The 17465-nt window shown below is 44.1% G+C and overlaps 1 protein-coding gene and 1 long non-coding RNA gene across 5 annotated transcripts in view; one reads left to right on the forward strand and one right to left on the reverse strand.

Annotated features, from left to right (window-relative positions):
* Positions 1-17465, forward strand: part of LOC142497953 (uncharacterized) — a 153275-nt gene that overhangs the window by 63605 nt on the left and 72205 nt on the right. The window contains exons 6-9 of one of the 4 annotated variants that reach the window (XR_012802359.1): positions 7044-7179; positions 7531-7836; positions 9286-9379; positions 9850-10840. The exons of the other annotated variants lie outside the window; for them this stretch is intronic. The gene's annotated coding sequence lies outside the window, so the exon portion shown is untranslated. Of the gene's footprint in view, positions 1-7043; positions 7180-7530; positions 7837-9285; positions 9380-9849; positions 10841-17465 lie in introns of those variants that run through there. 4 annotated transcript variants of the gene reach the window in all.
* Positions 9728-17465, reverse strand: part of LOC142497955 (uncharacterized) — an 18808-nt gene continuing 11070 nt past the window's right edge. Inside the window, exons 2-3 of the long non-coding RNA XR_012802360.1 lie at positions 10268-10434; positions 9728-10161 (exon numbers count right to left, since the gene is read on the reverse strand). This is a non-coding gene — a long non-coding RNA (uncharacterized LOC142497955). The remainder of the gene's footprint in view (positions 10162-10267; positions 10435-17465) is intronic.

Here is a 17465-nt window from a genome sequence, read left to right on the forward strand (position 1 = left end):
ACGCCGCCAGTTTTGTCAGTGTAGTTATCACGGTATTCAGACAGACTCTGAATACCGGCAATAGCTAAATGAGCAAAACTGTCGAGGAGCAGCGATCTGATATTCACCTCTCTCAAAGGTTCTCACCCATGGATCTGCAGCGATGTGGGTGGGACAGCTGCATAGAGAGCTGCACAAAGAGAGCCGCCTCTCCCTACACAGACAGAGCTGCCTCTCCCTGCATATATCTCCCCAGCGATCGTAGGATTTTAATAAAAATGTTAACAATAGTGTAGATGATCAGGTGGTCTCCGGAGCAGAACCGCGTTGATTCCAGGACCGGGGACCCCCTGATTCCCGAGATACAGGCCCCGTTATGGGGTGCCGGTATCTCCTATGCCTTAAAATGTCCCAGTCATGTGACGCAAGACCAAGGAGGTTACCTTGGCGTGGTTGGAACAGGCTTCAATCATTTTTTGATCAAAAGATCCCACTAAATAGCTCCTTTGTTACTAGATTTTGTATCAAAATGTAGAATTTCACGAATAAATTGCAAGCCAATTTGGGTGGAGTTCTGGAATTATTTATTTGTTTTAGCACTACAGCAGAAACAAACTTTTTAGGGCCACAGAGGCCCCTATTCTTTTCCCCCACCTCTGTTCAACAACCCTGCCCTAGTATCCTATCAGCGGGATTGGACGGACACCCCAATAAAACTTGTACCACCCCCATCATAAACTAAGCAGTATCAAAAACTTTTAAAAAAAAGATTTAAAAAGGTTGCTGGGTGTCTCTCTCTGACGTATGTCACGGGAGACCAGGTTTATCAACACATTAATACTGGGATCATATGATTCAGCAAAACAAGGAGGTAAAATAAATTGTAATTTATTTCACGAAATGACAAATACACAATGTAACACAATTTACACTAAAAATACACTTACTTTGGAAATCTGGGGTAACACAAAACTACCCTTTCCTAGTTGCAGGGGCTCATGAGCAAGCTTACCCTAGTAATTGTTGCAACAAAAAAAGCCCAGCAAAATAATCCAGGCAGCTTTCTCTTCAAGTAGCCCCTTCCTGCTGGAGATTGGTAACTGGACACTTATCCTCTGAGAAACGTAGATAACTTAGGGCTCTATGCAGTAAGCGGTGAAAAAGTGCAATCGGCAAGGGTACCTTATCGGCATGATTCTGGCGATTTTCCCTCTCCGTATGCAATAAGTGCCGAATCCATTCCGAATCAAGCCAAAAACATTTGCTCCCACTCTGTCGATGATTTGCCGATCACACACAGGTGTATCGGCGTGCATGGCGAGGTGGTGTTAGGTCCGCCAATTAAACTTCTTGCACAATCTGCCGAAGCAAGCATGTTTTTGATTGTGCGGACCATTTAAAGGCACCGTGTATTGTTATTCATTCTCTGTGTTGTTGGGAGAGAGAGAGAGACACACAGAGCTGGGCGATTTACAAAGTTCATATTGACTGAGAGAGTTGTTGTGTATTGTGATAGGTTTGTCCTGTGTTGTTTTGTTTACATCTTTGTCTTGTTTTCTATTTCTAAGTGTTCAGTGCGATTGGCTTTAAATTTCTTTTCTGTTCTTTGTGAGTGCTAGAGGTATGGCCGCAAGGCGTGGGAAGAGTGATGCTGGTGTGAGTGATAGTGCTAGTCGTGCGAGTACGCGTCTGAGTGAACGTAGGGTTCAGGGGAGTGCTGTTGCTGCGAGTGCGAGTGATGTTGCTTGGAGTGCGAGTGGTGTTGCTGGGAGTGCGAGTGGTGTAGCTGTGAGTGCGAGTGCTGCTGGTGGCTCTGTTGCTGGTGCTGCTGGGGTGTCTGGTGGTGGGGTGGTTGCTGGTGGCCCGCTTTTGGAGTCTCTTCCATTGGAAGAAGGAGAGTCCAGTCAGCAGCAGCCAAGCTCTGGGAAAAAAGACAAAAAAAAAGCGCAAGACGCAAAGTGCCCAGGACATACTTGAAAACGAGAGGTAACTCTCAATGTATTACTTCCTGGTAAAATATTTTATAAATAAATAAATAAATAAATGGTGAAGTATATCAAAATTCTTAATTCAGTGATAAGGAGGTAAGTATTCTGCGTACATCATATATGAAAATCATAAGCATTCACGTGTAATAATACACAAGGTTACCGCACACTCGTCGGCAGGGGTGATGGTTCCAGAGAAGTACCCCAACGGATCCTTTCCTGCTGTTATTCCAACATCATCTGTCTCTCACGTGATGCTAGTCTGCAGCCAGCGTCTGAAGCACTTCAAAGGTATGTGGCGCAAAGCACTGACACGTCCTATCTGTGGAGTCTGGCTAATTGTAGGGCCAAACGTGAAGAGAATTTCAGTCTCCTCTTTTCTGAGGAGGTTGTAAATGTCTCAACTGAAGCAATCGTATCTACATCTGTTAAGGATCATTTTAATATTTTAGAAAAATTGTTATCAGAAGAGAATAAGCTATGGTTAGAAAAAAGGACAATACAGAGTTATATGGATTGTCATAGGATTCCGAGAGGTCTGCGATTTCTCAAAAAACCCACATTTGGGAAAGAGAAAGCACATTTCAGGAAAGAATGGAATCGCATTCTTGATGCAGGCTCAATGGACTTGATGAGACTGATTATTTTTGAAAGGAGCCGTAATATTAAGAACTTAGAGAAGGATATTCTTGAGACCATAGAAATACTCGAACCATTAGTCATTGACAATGATTGTTCAGAGTTAGAACATGATCTCAAGGGTAAACTTGAAAACGAAGAAGAAGAGCTCCTTAAAATAAAACATGAGAAGTTTCTACGTGACAAGGGAGACTATATTAATAATAGGCAAAGAGATTGGGCCAAAAAAGAGGAGAGAGGTAGAGTTGTGAGTCAAACTTATGTTCCTAATAAAATGGACAAGTCTAACTCCTCCCGCTCAAGACAGAGAGACCCGTATGATCAACCATATGTCTCCAATGACCAGTCACGTGGAAACTTCCATGTGAACGGTGGTGGGAACAATACAAGGGGTTCCCACAGCCAGTATGATAATCACGTCCGCAATCCCAACTATAGAGGGAAAAATTATATTAGAGATTTTAAGCCAAATTTTAAATCTAACCCCCATCAATATCAACAAAAAAGTTATAAAGAATATGCTCCAGCGAGAACTGAATCTTACACATATTCACCTAAGGTTTTACCTAAACGTAGTGTCTACTCACGTTCACCAAGTCGTTCTTCACCGTCTTTTTTAGAAATGGTGAAGACAAGATTTGCATCCCCAATAGAGAAAGAGGTGAAGGTAAAAAATATCACATTAGATCCACCCCCATCTCGACAGAGAAAAAGGTCTCTGTCAGACGAGGAACAAGAGGCGGTGCCCTTGTCCAAAAGAAAAGAGAGTCATCAAGAAGGGTCCCCACAATAGAAAATGGCATTTTTAATCTCTCAACCAACATTCTGACACAAGATCAAGTCAGAGTGTTGAGTAGGGGTCTAACCTTTTCACGAACTTGTGGACCGAACTCGTTTCAACTGTTCAAAGACCTCCACAAGTTCACACGAAACTTAACATTAAAAAGGCATTTTTTTTAAAACGAATTGGAGTCAGCTCCACCTTCTGTTTCATTAATCACAGATGCACAGGTTACTCCTATTTCTCAAAACCCTATACCAATTATTAGACATACAGCTTTTAAAAAACTCAATCTAAATTTTATCCAGCCCAATCAAAAGGACACCATATAGATGCATTTTTTACAGTGGTAAATAATGGAATAGGTGCTCTATTAAATAATTTTGACATAGGTAAGGTAAGACAAAATTTAAATGCGAAAGAAAATTTAGCCTTGAAAATGCTTAAAGATAATAAAGATCTGATTATCAGACAAGCAGACAAAGGCGGGGGGGGGGGGGGGTGTTACAAAACCGTAAGGATTATGAACAAGAAGCACATAGGTTATTGTTTGACACCACCTTTCATAAAAAAATTGCAGAAAGACCCCAATTTGGAATATCAAGGTATGTTGAATGTTCTTCTAGAAGAAGCTATCAACCAGTCTGTCATTACCGATGTTGAATTTTCTTTTTTGTATCCAGTGTTTCCAAGGATACCAATATTTTACCACTTACCGAAAATTCAGAAATGCATCACCAATCCGCCAGGACGACCCATCGTTTCAGGGATACAGTCCCTGACTGCAAATGTGTCTCAGTATGTCGATTTCTTTTTGCAGACATACTGTATGTAGTTCAATTACCATCCTACATTAAGGATTCTACTACAGTCCTAAAAATCTTCCAGTCGTTTGAATGGAAGAGCAGCTACAGATGGCTGACCTGTGATATAAAAGCCCTATATACCCACATTCCCCATTCTAAAGGCCTAGATACTATTGAGGCATGTATGAAACAAGATCCTCAATTGCATTCTCTAAATAGGGAGTTTATCCTCAAGTGTATCAACTTTATATTGAAGCATAATTACTGCATGTTCCTCACCGATTTCTACATACAGGTTTGCGGAACTGCTATGGGCACTCGTTTTGCCCCCAGTTTCGCAAACCTGTATGTGGGAAATTGGGAGAGCCATTGTATCTGGGCCAATAACTCTTTCGCCACTAACATCATCATGTGGCGACGGTATATAGATGATGTCCTGGTTGTCTGGGACGGAGACAATGAATCGGTCAACCAATTTGTCTCCTACATGAATAAGAATGTATATAATCTAGATTTACACATCTGACAGATATAAGTACTATAAACTACCTAGATCTTAAATTAACATCTACAAAAGAGGGACGGGTAGTAACAGAGACTTTTTTTAAGGAAGTTGACACTAGCAACCTTTTAATGGCCACAAATAATCACAAGGATACTTGGATTAGAAATATACCCAGTGGCCAATTCATGAGACTTAAGAGAAATTGTAGTGATAACGAGACTTTTATGAAACAAGCGGAGTTATTGTTTGGGCGTTTCATCGAAAGGGGCTATAGCATCGACCATTTGAAGAGAGAATTAGGAAGAGTGCAGCTTATTGATCGCAATGATCTGTTGATTCAAAAAAGAAAGAGTTTAATTAAGGATAAAATAAAAGAAGTAGATTATAACACAGCCTATAAATCAATTGAGAAAGTGGTTTCCAAACACTAGGATATCTTGAGCAACGACCCAATTTTGGGCAAACATCTGGTAAAGAGGCCGAAGTTTATATATAGAAAAGCCTCAAATCTAAAAAACATTTTAGCTCCCAGTGATATAGGAAACCAGATACATTCAGCGACTGCAAAAAATTGGCTAGATAAGAAACCTAAGGGAAATTTTAACTGTGCCAAATGTTCGGTTTGTAAATATATGCACATGAATCGTAAAACTTTCGTTTCAAAAAACACTAAAGAGGTTTTTAGTATAGAAGATTTTATTACATGTGATTCGAGCTACATAGTGTATTTATTAGAATGCACCTGTGGATTACACTATGTGGGGAGAACTAAACGTAGCCTTAAAGTAAGAATTCAGGAGCACATTCGCAATATAAAAAATGGTTTTGAGAAACACAGTGTCTCAAGACATTTTTTAACACATCACCAGAAAGATCCCTCATTTTTAACCTTCATTGGCATTAAACGTGCCACGGAATAGGAGAGGGGGGGACAGATTAAAAGCCCTATCTGCACAGGAGTCTTATTGGATACACAAATTAGATTGTATGGCCCCTAAAGGGTTAAATGAGGATCTGGATGTGTGGGCATTTTATTAGGGGTTTTAGACTTTTTAAATAGACCATTTTTTCGATATGGTTTTTATTGTTTAGTAAATGCGGCAAGTCAATTCCATTGAGCAAGTGTCTGACCTCTTAGTGTATTGTCTGTAGGGTTTATTCTCTTGTTGATATGTTATTATAACGTATTATGTGTGTAACTGACCTGTTTAAATTATGAATGATATGTTTCTAACAAGCTCTCTTATGTTGTCTTTTTATTTTTCTTTCTGTTTTTATTTTTCAGAGAATATTTATTAAAGATGTGTATTAAGATGATTTTAATTAATTGTAATTATGTATATCGATCGAATGTCACGCCCCCAATGATGAGTAAATACACTGATTGGTCATTTGTTCCAATTGTCTGACCAATGATGTTAGAGGTTTATGTATTTAATGCTCGGGGTTAGTGCCATTAATTTTCCCTGAAGAAGAAGCGTTACAGCTTCGAAACACGTTGGATTCATTAATGCTATGATACCTTTCTAATCGGAGTATTAGTACTGTATGCGGTTGCTTTTTAAGTGCCTTGTGTGCATAGTGTTTTTTCCCCTGCACGGCGGTTGCGTTCACTTCCGCCCTGGTACACTCCGCTCTGCCTCCTGCCCGATGAGTGACGTCATCGAGGCGCGCGAGCCACGAGGTGGAACATCACAACTGTATGCCGGCTGCGCTCTAACAGTGAGCCTACAACCACACGGACGTGTGTGACAGGTTACAGAGACTCCTGTTCTACCACAGAGACTATCTCCTGTTACGTGGTTAAAGCACAGATAGGACGTGTCAGTGCTGTTGCGCCACATACCTTTGAAGTGCTTCAGACGCTGGCTGCAGACTAGCATCACGTGAGAGACAGATGATGTTGGAATAACAGCAGGAAAGGATCCGTTGGGGTACTTCTCTGGAACCATCACCCCTGCCGACGAGTGTGCGGTAACCTCGTGTATTATTACACGTGAATGCTTATGATTTTCATATATGATGTACGCAGAATACTTACCTCCTTATCACTGAATTAAGAATTTTGATATACTTCACCATTTGCGTCTTGCGCTTTTTTTTGTCTATTTTCTTTTAGTGCGTGGGAGTGCTGAGCCACTCTTTAATTATAGCTGCATACGCTGACACCAACGGTTTTGTATGGTTTCATTTTTTATCACTTCCACTGTAGGGTAGTGCCTTATTTAGTACTAGTTTTGACTAGACTTATTTTTTTAAGGATTTCATATATGGTGTATGGTTTGACATTGATTGAACACGGTTAAGTTTTGTTTTGGGTTGCGAACTTTATTCTTTTATTTTAGCCAAGCTCTGGGCCTACACGTGTTCGGAGGAAACGTGTGGAGCGCCCACGTAATCCTCGGTTCAAGGAACAGGAATATACATTTCTTGTCACAGGGATTCTGGAGCACAATGACTCTCTGTATGGGCATTTACTAGGTAAGTCTATCTTTGCATTCATTCTTCAAAGACATGTTATCCTAGGTCATGTGAGGTGTCTTAATATCAAAATATTATTCCCTAATATCTTTCAATTCAAATTAATTGTTACACACATATTTGCCTTATGCTTTAGAACGACAATAACAATCAGTCGTACAATTGTCCAAAAGTTCATACAATATTCATGCAAGCTTCCTTACATTTGTATGTTTAAAAGTAAATGTTCATGTGGTACACATATTACACCTAAACCAGCATGTTTGGTATTTCTTGGAACATGTAGCAGTTTAGGAAAATGTTCGTTTTTATATTAATAATGAACGTCATATATGATGTATATATTTCAAGGGCGGACAAGTTCAGCATCAAGAAAAGAAATGTGGAATCAAATAACATTGGCTGTGTGTGCGTGTGGGAATCATGTCAGGGACCGGAAAAATTGTCGGAAAAGATTTGACGATATCAGGGCAAACTTAAAGAAAAAAATACAAGCACAGCGGATGCATGCTTCTGGCACTGGAGGTGGGCCGCCAGCATAAGCTCTCATCTTAACACCATTGGAGGAGCAGATGCAGGACAAATTTCTTCCCGTCGTCTTGGAGGGTTTGGCCGGGGACAGGGAAATCGGAATTTATTCTGCTCCATTTCCACCAGGTGACAAATGTTACTGTACTAAGCATGTCGTAGTTTACAGTTCTTATCTATATTTCCGCTGCTACTTATACTTTCTTCACAATATAAGCATACTTACATATATATCTGTATATATGTCTCTCTCCCTATATCTCCTTATCTATCTATATATATTTATATCTAGTTGTCCTACAAAAAGGTAACAATTAATAAATATGGTGGCAAAAGGTGGCACTGTGTGCTCATTTGCATGTCATTTCCCACAATTCATTGCTGCAGTGGAAACCCTGTATGCTGGCCGATGATGGGGAACTACAGGGTTGCAGACCTGTGTAAGACATGCAAATTAGCATACAGTAATATCTACTGTTTATGTAAATATATATATATATATATATATATATATATACATAATTGAGTATTAATCTACGCAACACCTATAAACAGGACATTACTGCCTCATCAACTCTTGCATGGAAGATAGTGCATTCAAAGGCGAACATACATAAATTGCACTCACACATTTATTTATTTGTAATTAAACGTCCTTTTTTGCTTCATGTCATATACAGATACCATAATTTGGAACATGTAGCACATGTTATTGAATTGTGTTCATATGTAGCTCACTTCAGATTATTATTTCGCTCATGTACCAGTGTGTGAAACCAGCTGCAATTAATATGTAATCACATCATAGAGGAGAACACAGGGGGTGGGGTTGGCCACCCAGCCAGATCACAGGGTCATGTTACAGTCAACGTTTTAGACACACCTTACAGCTGGTACAACAAAAACAAAATCAGGGTTCTGTGACGTCTTGGGGGAGGGACTACAGTTCTTAGAAGCTGGCAAGCTACTAAGAACGTTCATAACATTCATTTGAAATGTTAATTCTATGAAAACTTTCAACCACAAGCCCAATATGTATGAAAACGTACGTAAATCATTGGTTCACTCATATGTTCTTTGAACCTTATAGAAAAGGCACATTATCACACCATTAGCATGTGTGAGCGACACACTGCATGTATTGTTGAGTGTCAGCCACATTGAGCGCTACACCTGCTTCTATTAATTGTTCACACATATCCCATACAAATTTTATTAACATTTCCACAATTACATACTGAATTATAAGCAGAATCAACTTTGCTGTGATGTATTGATGTACATGATTATTTTTATCTTACTACACAAGATATGCATTGTATGTCCAATTGAACACTTATTTGTACAAAGCATTACGTGATAAACATAGTATGTTCTATGGTATTTTCAAAACAAGTGGAAATTAGTCTCACATGTACAGTACATGTATGTTAAAATGGATAATGTACAGCTTGCCAGAAACATCTTTTCATTTCATTAAGTGATGTTGTTATGTTAACATAAATACTCCAAATACACAAACTCTATGTTAATTATGTACACATGTCAAACTAAATCTTATATTATTCTTCTATATAGTTGCTCCTGGAGCTCATGTGTCACCTCACACTGAACAAGTCTCATCACCTGGTTCATCCAGCTCCACGTCAATGATGGAAGGGGAGTGTATGAGGTGCAGGACATCTAATGTGTACATTTCTAGATATTATGTTGCCATGCTAACTAAATGCCTTTCACATGGAATGAACTTCCCATCAGTTCTTGTCACAGAAAATGTAGTTTATAATGACAACATGTATTGTGTGTGATGTGAACTATCAGCTATGATTTGTGAGGTTACAACAACCTCATTCATTCATACATTCATTCTTCTTTCACACTGAGTCGAAACATAATTGTTACTTCAAACTACATTTTTTTTTTTTTTTTTTTTTTTTTTTTGAAACTTTGGTTTTATTGGGTGCATTCAAACATACATGTTATCACTTCCCATTGGCTTCTATAATATCACCCTTACATTTTAATTAGACACAACAGAAAAGTTGAAACATGTTATGTGTTACACTGTGAGAACAACTCTCATTATATTGACAAACAACTGTAAGTTCCATGGCAGTTCATAATGTCTTCATTTATTTGTAGAAGCTGATGTTGCCAATGAAGGACTAATTCAATCAAGTGACCATGAAGATGTTCCCACTCGACCAGTAACACAGCATTCAAGTGCTCCTGCTCGTGACACATACTCAGCTATTGCAGCTTCTGAAGAAAGAATCGTGGTTGAAGAAAATCGTCGCCACTCAGAAATGATGTCAGTGCTTGAAAGGATGATATCACTGCAGGAAAGAATATCACAGCAGGAAAATATGATATCACAGCAAGAAAGGATGATATCACAGCAGGAAAGGACGATATCACAAATGTCACAACTAGAAAGAGTCTTCATCCAAATTCCTAAAGAAATACAAAATGTAAACAGGACATTACAAGCAATAGTTGTGAATCTAAGCCAAGCTAATCAGTTGAGAATTACTGCTAGAGAACAACAATTCCACTTTACCCCATCTGAGGATGGATCTTTACATGGTGCAAGTTTTTCTCCTGAGTCATCAGTTCTTCATTCCCCAGTTCTGGATGATACCGGTACAGTAGGTGCAAGTTCTGTGCAGGTCCCTGTCAAAATCCAACCGCTTACATCTGGTCAAAATCAGGAACGGACACCTACAACTGAGACACGAAAAAGAAAGTTAGGCAAACAATTACTAATAACCAGTTTTTGGAACAAGATTAAAAAACCAAAACAGGAAACGGCTCCACCATCAGTCGTGCAATGTGTATCAACTCCTTCACCACTGCCACAACCCACACCGAGTGTCCCTGAAGTGTCACAGCCCACACCCAGTGTCCCTGAAGTGTCACAGCCCACACCCAGTGGCCCTGAAGTGTCACAGCCCACACCCACTTCCCCTGAAGTGTCATAGGCCACACCCACTGCCCCTGGAGTGTCACAGCCCACACCCACTGCCCCTGAACTGTCACAGGCCAGTACAAGTCGTACAGTTAAGAGCAAAGTAGTTGCCAAACGGAAAAGGCTAACACAACAGCCAACAAGCAGGCCTGTGACTCGGTCTCAAAAGGATAAACAATAAAAAATAATTACATTCACTAAATCAGTAGTTGGCCTGGTGATGTTTAATGCAGAAAATTTAATTAATACTGTATGTATGATTAAGTCCTGATGCTTCAAAACATTCAAGTATGTCCTTGTATACACTGGCGACACACTTTATTCGAGCTTGGCTAGTCCCACGAATTCGGGTATACCCGGGTGTATTGAGGTTTGTGACTGTTTTCTGCCCGAGTGCATTGAGTTATTTTCCAAGCAGGGATTGAAGCATTTTATTCCCGCTGGCTGCAATACTGCACAGTATATATATATATACTGCATTACAATTCATGAATTTATGCCATCTGGTAGACACGCGAAGCATTGCAGCCTATTAAATCCTAATCATTATCATTTAACAGATCAGCCGCCCGTCAGCCAGGCATGAACCCAGGCTGGGAAGGCAAACGGAACGGGGCTTGTCAGAGGTGAGGAGCGGCGCATTCCAGGTATCTGCCAGGTACATACTGGGTATTTGCTCGAATAAAGTGTGTCGGTGCAGTACATCCTGTGCGCCATTTGTTTCTTCTTGCTGTCCTTGTATACATGAAGGTTTTAAAATGTTCAGGGTGTGAATTAATGCTTCATTTATTACATATATTTATGTATTAATCATCAGTTGATTATTGGTAGAACATTACACAGTTGCCATGTTTATAGAAGATGACATTCACTTACCTGTTAAACATTTTATATATGTGTGTTTGTTTGGTAATCTACATATACATTGCTTGCCAATATTATTGGCATCCAACTTTAACTTAATATCTATATAACAGCATACATCTTAAAGTTGAACTTTCTGGAGTATTAACTCTGTAACACATTACTTACCTTCAGCTTCTTTCATAATGCATAATGTTGGCATGTCATCATGTATGAGTAGTGGTTAGAATAACATATCTGTTAGTGTGTATTAATATTTCTGAAGTGTCTAGGGATATATGTACACACACACACACACACACACACAGTGTGTGTGAGATAGAGAAATATATATATTTATATATATTTATATATATATATATATATATGCAAATATAGCTGTGTGCTCATCAGCATGTCTTAGGCAGGTCTGCAACCCCGCCTTTCCCCATTATCACCCAGCATACAGCACTTCCACTGCAGCAAGGGATTCTGGGAAATGACATGCAAATGAGCACACAGTGTCACTTTTTGCCTCAATAACCATTTTTAACATGGTTCCCTATAGGCTTAAGCTTGCTGCATGGTCACAGCTTTGAGCACAGCCAGGGTTAAGGTGCATACCCAGAAAACCACCCACAGACAGCTGTTTCGACCTTGATGGGTCTCATCAGTGTGGGGTTGATTTTACTGGGAATGCAAGAGAGGCTATGGGATAGGCTAAACCATAATAATGAGTTAAGTTATGGTGAGTAAAAAAAGTGACAAAAACCCTCCACAGGAAAGCAAATATGCAAATATAGCTGTGTGCTCATCTGCATGTCTTAGGCAGGTCTGCAACCCCGCCTTTCCCCATTATCACCCAGCATACAGCACTTCCACTGCAGCAAGGGATTCTGGGAAATGACATGCAAATGAGCACACAGTGTCACTTTTTGCCTCAATAACCATTTTTAACATGGTTCCCTATAGGCTTAAGCTTGCTGCATGGTCACAGCTTTGAGCACAGCCAGGGTTAAGGTGCATACCCAGAAAACCACCCACAGACAGCTGTTTCGACCTTGATGGGTCTCATCAGTGTGGGGTTGATTTTACTGGGAATGCAAGAGAGGCTATGGGATAGGCTAAACCATAATAATGAGTTAAGTTATGGTGAGTAAAAAAAGTGACAAAAACCCTCCACAGGAAAGCAAATATGCAAATATAGCTGTGTGCTCATCTGCATGTCTTAGGCAGGTCTGCAACCCCACCTTTCCCCATTATCACCCAGCATACAGCACTTCCACTCTGCAGCAAGGGATTCTGGGAAATGACATGCAAATGAGCACACAGTGTCACTTTTTGCCTCAATAACCATTTTTAACATGGTTCCCTATAGGCTTAAGCTTGCTGCATGGTCACAGCTTTGAGCACAGCCAGGGTTAAGGTGCATACCCAGAAAACCACCCACAGACAGCTGTTTCGACCTTGATGGGTCTCATCAGTGTGGGGTTGATTTTACTGGGAATGCAAGAGAGGCTATGGGATAGGCTAAACCATAATACTGAGTTAAGTTATGGTGAGTAAAAAAAGTGACAAAAACCCTCCACAGGAAAGCAAATATGCAAATATAGCTGTGTGCTCATCTGCATGTCTTAGGCAGGTCTGCAACCCCGCCTTTCCCCATTATCACCCAGCATACAGCACTTCCACTGCAGCAAGGGATTCTGGGAAATGACAGCTGTCTGTGGGTGGTTTTCTGGGTATGCACCTTAACCCTGGCTGTGCTCAAAGCTGTGACCATGCAGCAAGCTTAAGCCTATAGGGAACCATGTTAAAAATGGTTATTGAGGCAAAAAGTGACACTGTGTGCTCATTTGCATGTCATTTCCCAGAATCCCTTGCTGCAGTGGAAGTGCTGTATGCTGGGTGATAATGGGGAAAGGCGGGGTTGCAGACCTGCCTAAGACAGGCAGATGAGCACACAGCTATATTTGCATATTTGCTTTCCTGTGGAGGGTTTTTGTCACTTTTTTTACTCACCATAACTTAACTCAGTATTATGGTTATATGTATATGTATATGTATATGTATATGTATATGTATATGTATATGTATATGTATATGTATATGTATATGTATATGTATATGTATATGTATATGTATATGTATATGTATATGTATATGTATATGTATATGTATATGTATATGTATATGTATATGTCTACTATATATTTCTCAAACAGTCATATGTGTCTATGTCTGTATGTGTCTCCCTGTGTCCCTCCCTGTGTCCCTAGCGGCAATCCCATTGGACCTGCCTCAGGCCAATGACATTGCTCCCTTGGCCCACCCGCCCCCGCACACCTCACACCACTGGCTCAGGCCAATGACATTGCTCCCTTGGCCCCACACCCGCCCCCGCACACCTCTCATTGGCCTGCGCCCAACACACCAACCCCACTGCCACACTCTCCCAGCCCTCACTGAGCTTTGGGAACCGCTTCACAGCACCTAACCCTGGAAACGCTTCACAGCTCTCACCTCTCAACCCACAAAACCCTCACCGCCTGATACCACCAAAACAACTGCGGAATCAGGTACAGACTCTTACCTATATATATATTGTTTAACGCACGCTCACCTCCACACACCGCACCATCACGGAACGCACACCACCTCTTAACAACCACCCCCCCACCAATGCACACCACCGCAGCCACTGATAATCACTTTCACCGACACACAGTCCCCCCTCCGGACCCCTTCACCTCCCTCACCGAGCGCCAACACTGCCTCCCTTCACCGAGCGCCAACACTACCTCCCTCACCGAGCGCCAACATTACCTCCCTTCAGCTCCCTCACGGCCCCACTACCACCTTCACCTCCCTCACGGCCCGCATCACAACCGCGCACGTGGAGCGCCAACACTGCCTCCCTTCAGCTCCCACACCGAGCACCAACACTGCCTCCCTTCAGCTCCCTCTCTGAGCGCCAACACTGCCTCCCTTCAGCTCCCTCACCGAGCGCCAACACTGCCTCCCTTCACCTCCCTCACCGAGCGCCAACATTACCTCCCTTCACCTCCCTCACGGAGCGCCAACACTGCCTCCCTTCACCTCCCTCACGGAGCGCCAACACTACCTCCCTTCACCTCCCTCACGGCCCAACTACCTCCCTTCACCTCCCTCACGGCCCGCATCACAACCGCGCATGTGGAGCGCCAACACTGCCTCCCTTCAGCTCCCACACCGAGCGCCAACACTGCCTCCCTTCACCTCCCTCACCGAGCGCCAACACTGCCTCAATGCAGCTCCCTCACCGAGCGCCAACACTGCCTCCCTTCACCTCCCTCACCGAGCGCCAACACTGCCTCAATGCAGCTCCCTCACCGAGCGCCAACACTGCCTACCTTCAGCTCCCTCACGGCCCCACTACCTCCCTTCACCTCCCTCACGGCCCGCATCACAACCGCGCACGTGGAGTGCCAACACTGCCTCCCTTCAGCTCCCTCACCGAGCGCCAACACTGCCTCCCTTCAGCTCCCTCACCGAGCGCCAACACTGCCTCCCTTCAGCTCCCTCACCGAGCGCCAACACTGCCTCCCTTCAGCTCCCTCACTGAGCGCCAACACTGCCTCCCTTCAGCTCCCTCACCGAGCGCCAACACTGCCTCCCTTCAGCTCCCTCACGGCCCCACTACCTCCCTTCACCTCCCTCATGGCCCGCATCACAACCGCGCACGTGGAGCGCCAACACTGCCTCCCTTAAGCTCCCTCACCGAGCGCAAAACCAACATCGGTACACAGCAAGCCCTCCTCTATACCGGACGCACCACTAAAAACACTCAAGTTACACCCCTCCCCCCCTCATACCCTCCCCCCCTCCCTCCCCTCCCCCCCTCCCCCCCCACTCATACCCTCCCCCCTCCCCCCTCATACCCTCCCCCCCTCCATCCCTCCCCCCCTCACCCCCCCTCCCTACCTGCCCTCCCCCCCCTCCAACCCCCTCCCTCCCCCATCCCCCCCCCCCCTCACCCCCCCACCCCCTCCTCCACCCCCCCCCTCTCCCCCCCCTCCACCCCCCCCCCACCCCCCTCCCTCCCCCCCTCCCTCCCTCCCCCCCTTCCTCCTCCCCCCCCTCCCCCCCCTTCCCTCCCTCCCTCCCCCCCCTCCCTCCCTCCCCCCCTTCCTCCTCCCCTCCCTCCCCCCCTTCCCCCCTCCTTCCCCCTCTCCCCCCTCCCTCCCCCCCACCTACCCTCCCCCTCCCCCCCTCCCTCCCCCCCCTCCTCCTCCCCTCCCTCCCCCCTTCCCCCCTCCTTCCCCCCCTCCCCTCCCCCCCTCCCCCCCCCTCCCCTCCCCCCCTCCCCCCCTCCCTCCCTCCCCCCCTCACCCCCCCTCCCTACCCTGCCCACCCCCCTCCCTCCCCCCCCTCACCCGCCCCACCCCATCTCCACCCCCCCTCCCCCCCTCCACCCCCCCCCCCCTCCACCCCCCCTCCACCCCCCTCCCCCCCTCCCTCCCCCCCCTCCCTCATTTCTGCAAAAACAGTCAACACACCCACACACAACACACATACAACACTCGCACACACCCACACAACAATCCAACAACACTCTACTCACACACACAACACTCCCTCACCCACACAACACTCACACACACACACAACCCTCCTGTGCTCAGACACCACACACAACTATTTAACACACCCCTACCCCCACAACACACTCAACCATGGAAACACCTCAACTTCACCATCATGCTACACACAATACACTAAATACAATGCTAATTTACACGTCTATGCACCCGCTCCCCTTGCACCTCAAACACAACAACACCCTTCCCTACAACGCAAGCACACCACAAAAACATTACATCAACACACCCCCTCCACTACCACCACACCTCACACAGCCACTCGCCTCTTCCTTCCAATAATATCAATTACGGACACAATCCTAATTGGCCCCTATCTGTCCTTTTATGCAACAATATTCATCACATACACACACAACACACACACACACACACACACAACAGCAAACACTCACACACCCCACACTCACTCAACTATCCACACCACAAACAATCACCCACACAAACATCACACACCCATCACACACTCACTCATCCACCCACACCACACAACAATCACACACTCAACCACCCACACCACACTCACAAACAACAATCACACACAACACCCATACACACACTATTCACACACACACACACACAATAAAACTATTAGAAAAACTACACCCACGCCACACGCCCTCACGCACCACACACGCAGCACAAACACACACACACACCCTCAGCCACACACGCAACACGCGCGCACACACAAAATACCTCCGCCACGCCACACGCCCTCAGCCACAACAGAAGCCCTCACACACACACCCCAATACTCCTCTGCTGATACGCCACACAAAACAATACTTCCACACACCCCTACCAAACACCCACACCACAAACACCACTACACATGGTGCACCATATTCAACACTCCTACCCTACACAACGCTTCAACACACACACACACACACAAACACAACAACACACCCTCGCCACAAAAAACACAACTCCCCTTTACCGTGCTGCCACCACCACACTACACTCAACACAATACAGATTTACAGCTCTGGGACACCTCTATCCTTGCACCTCAACACAACACACCCCCAAACTTGCACAACAACACACACCCTCCGCTACCAACACACCAACCACACAAAATCTGCTCTTAGCTCAAACAAAATATATTCCTAACACAATGCTCATTCTGCCGTTTGTGTCATTTCTTACACAAACACTGAGCACACACCCACACAACACTCAACACACACACACCCCTCCTGTGCTCATACACATTACACAACACTCAAGTCACACACACTACACGCCCTCACACACACAACACTCACTCACACACACACCCCTCCTGTGCTGATACACCA

Source organism: Ascaphus truei, chromosome 6 (genome assembly GCF_040206685.1).
Source record: "Ascaphus truei isolate aAscTru1 chromosome 6, aAscTru1.hap1, whole genome shotgun sequence".
Lineage (NCBI taxonomy): Eukaryota > Metazoa > Chordata > Amphibia > Anura > Ascaphidae > Ascaphus > Ascaphus truei.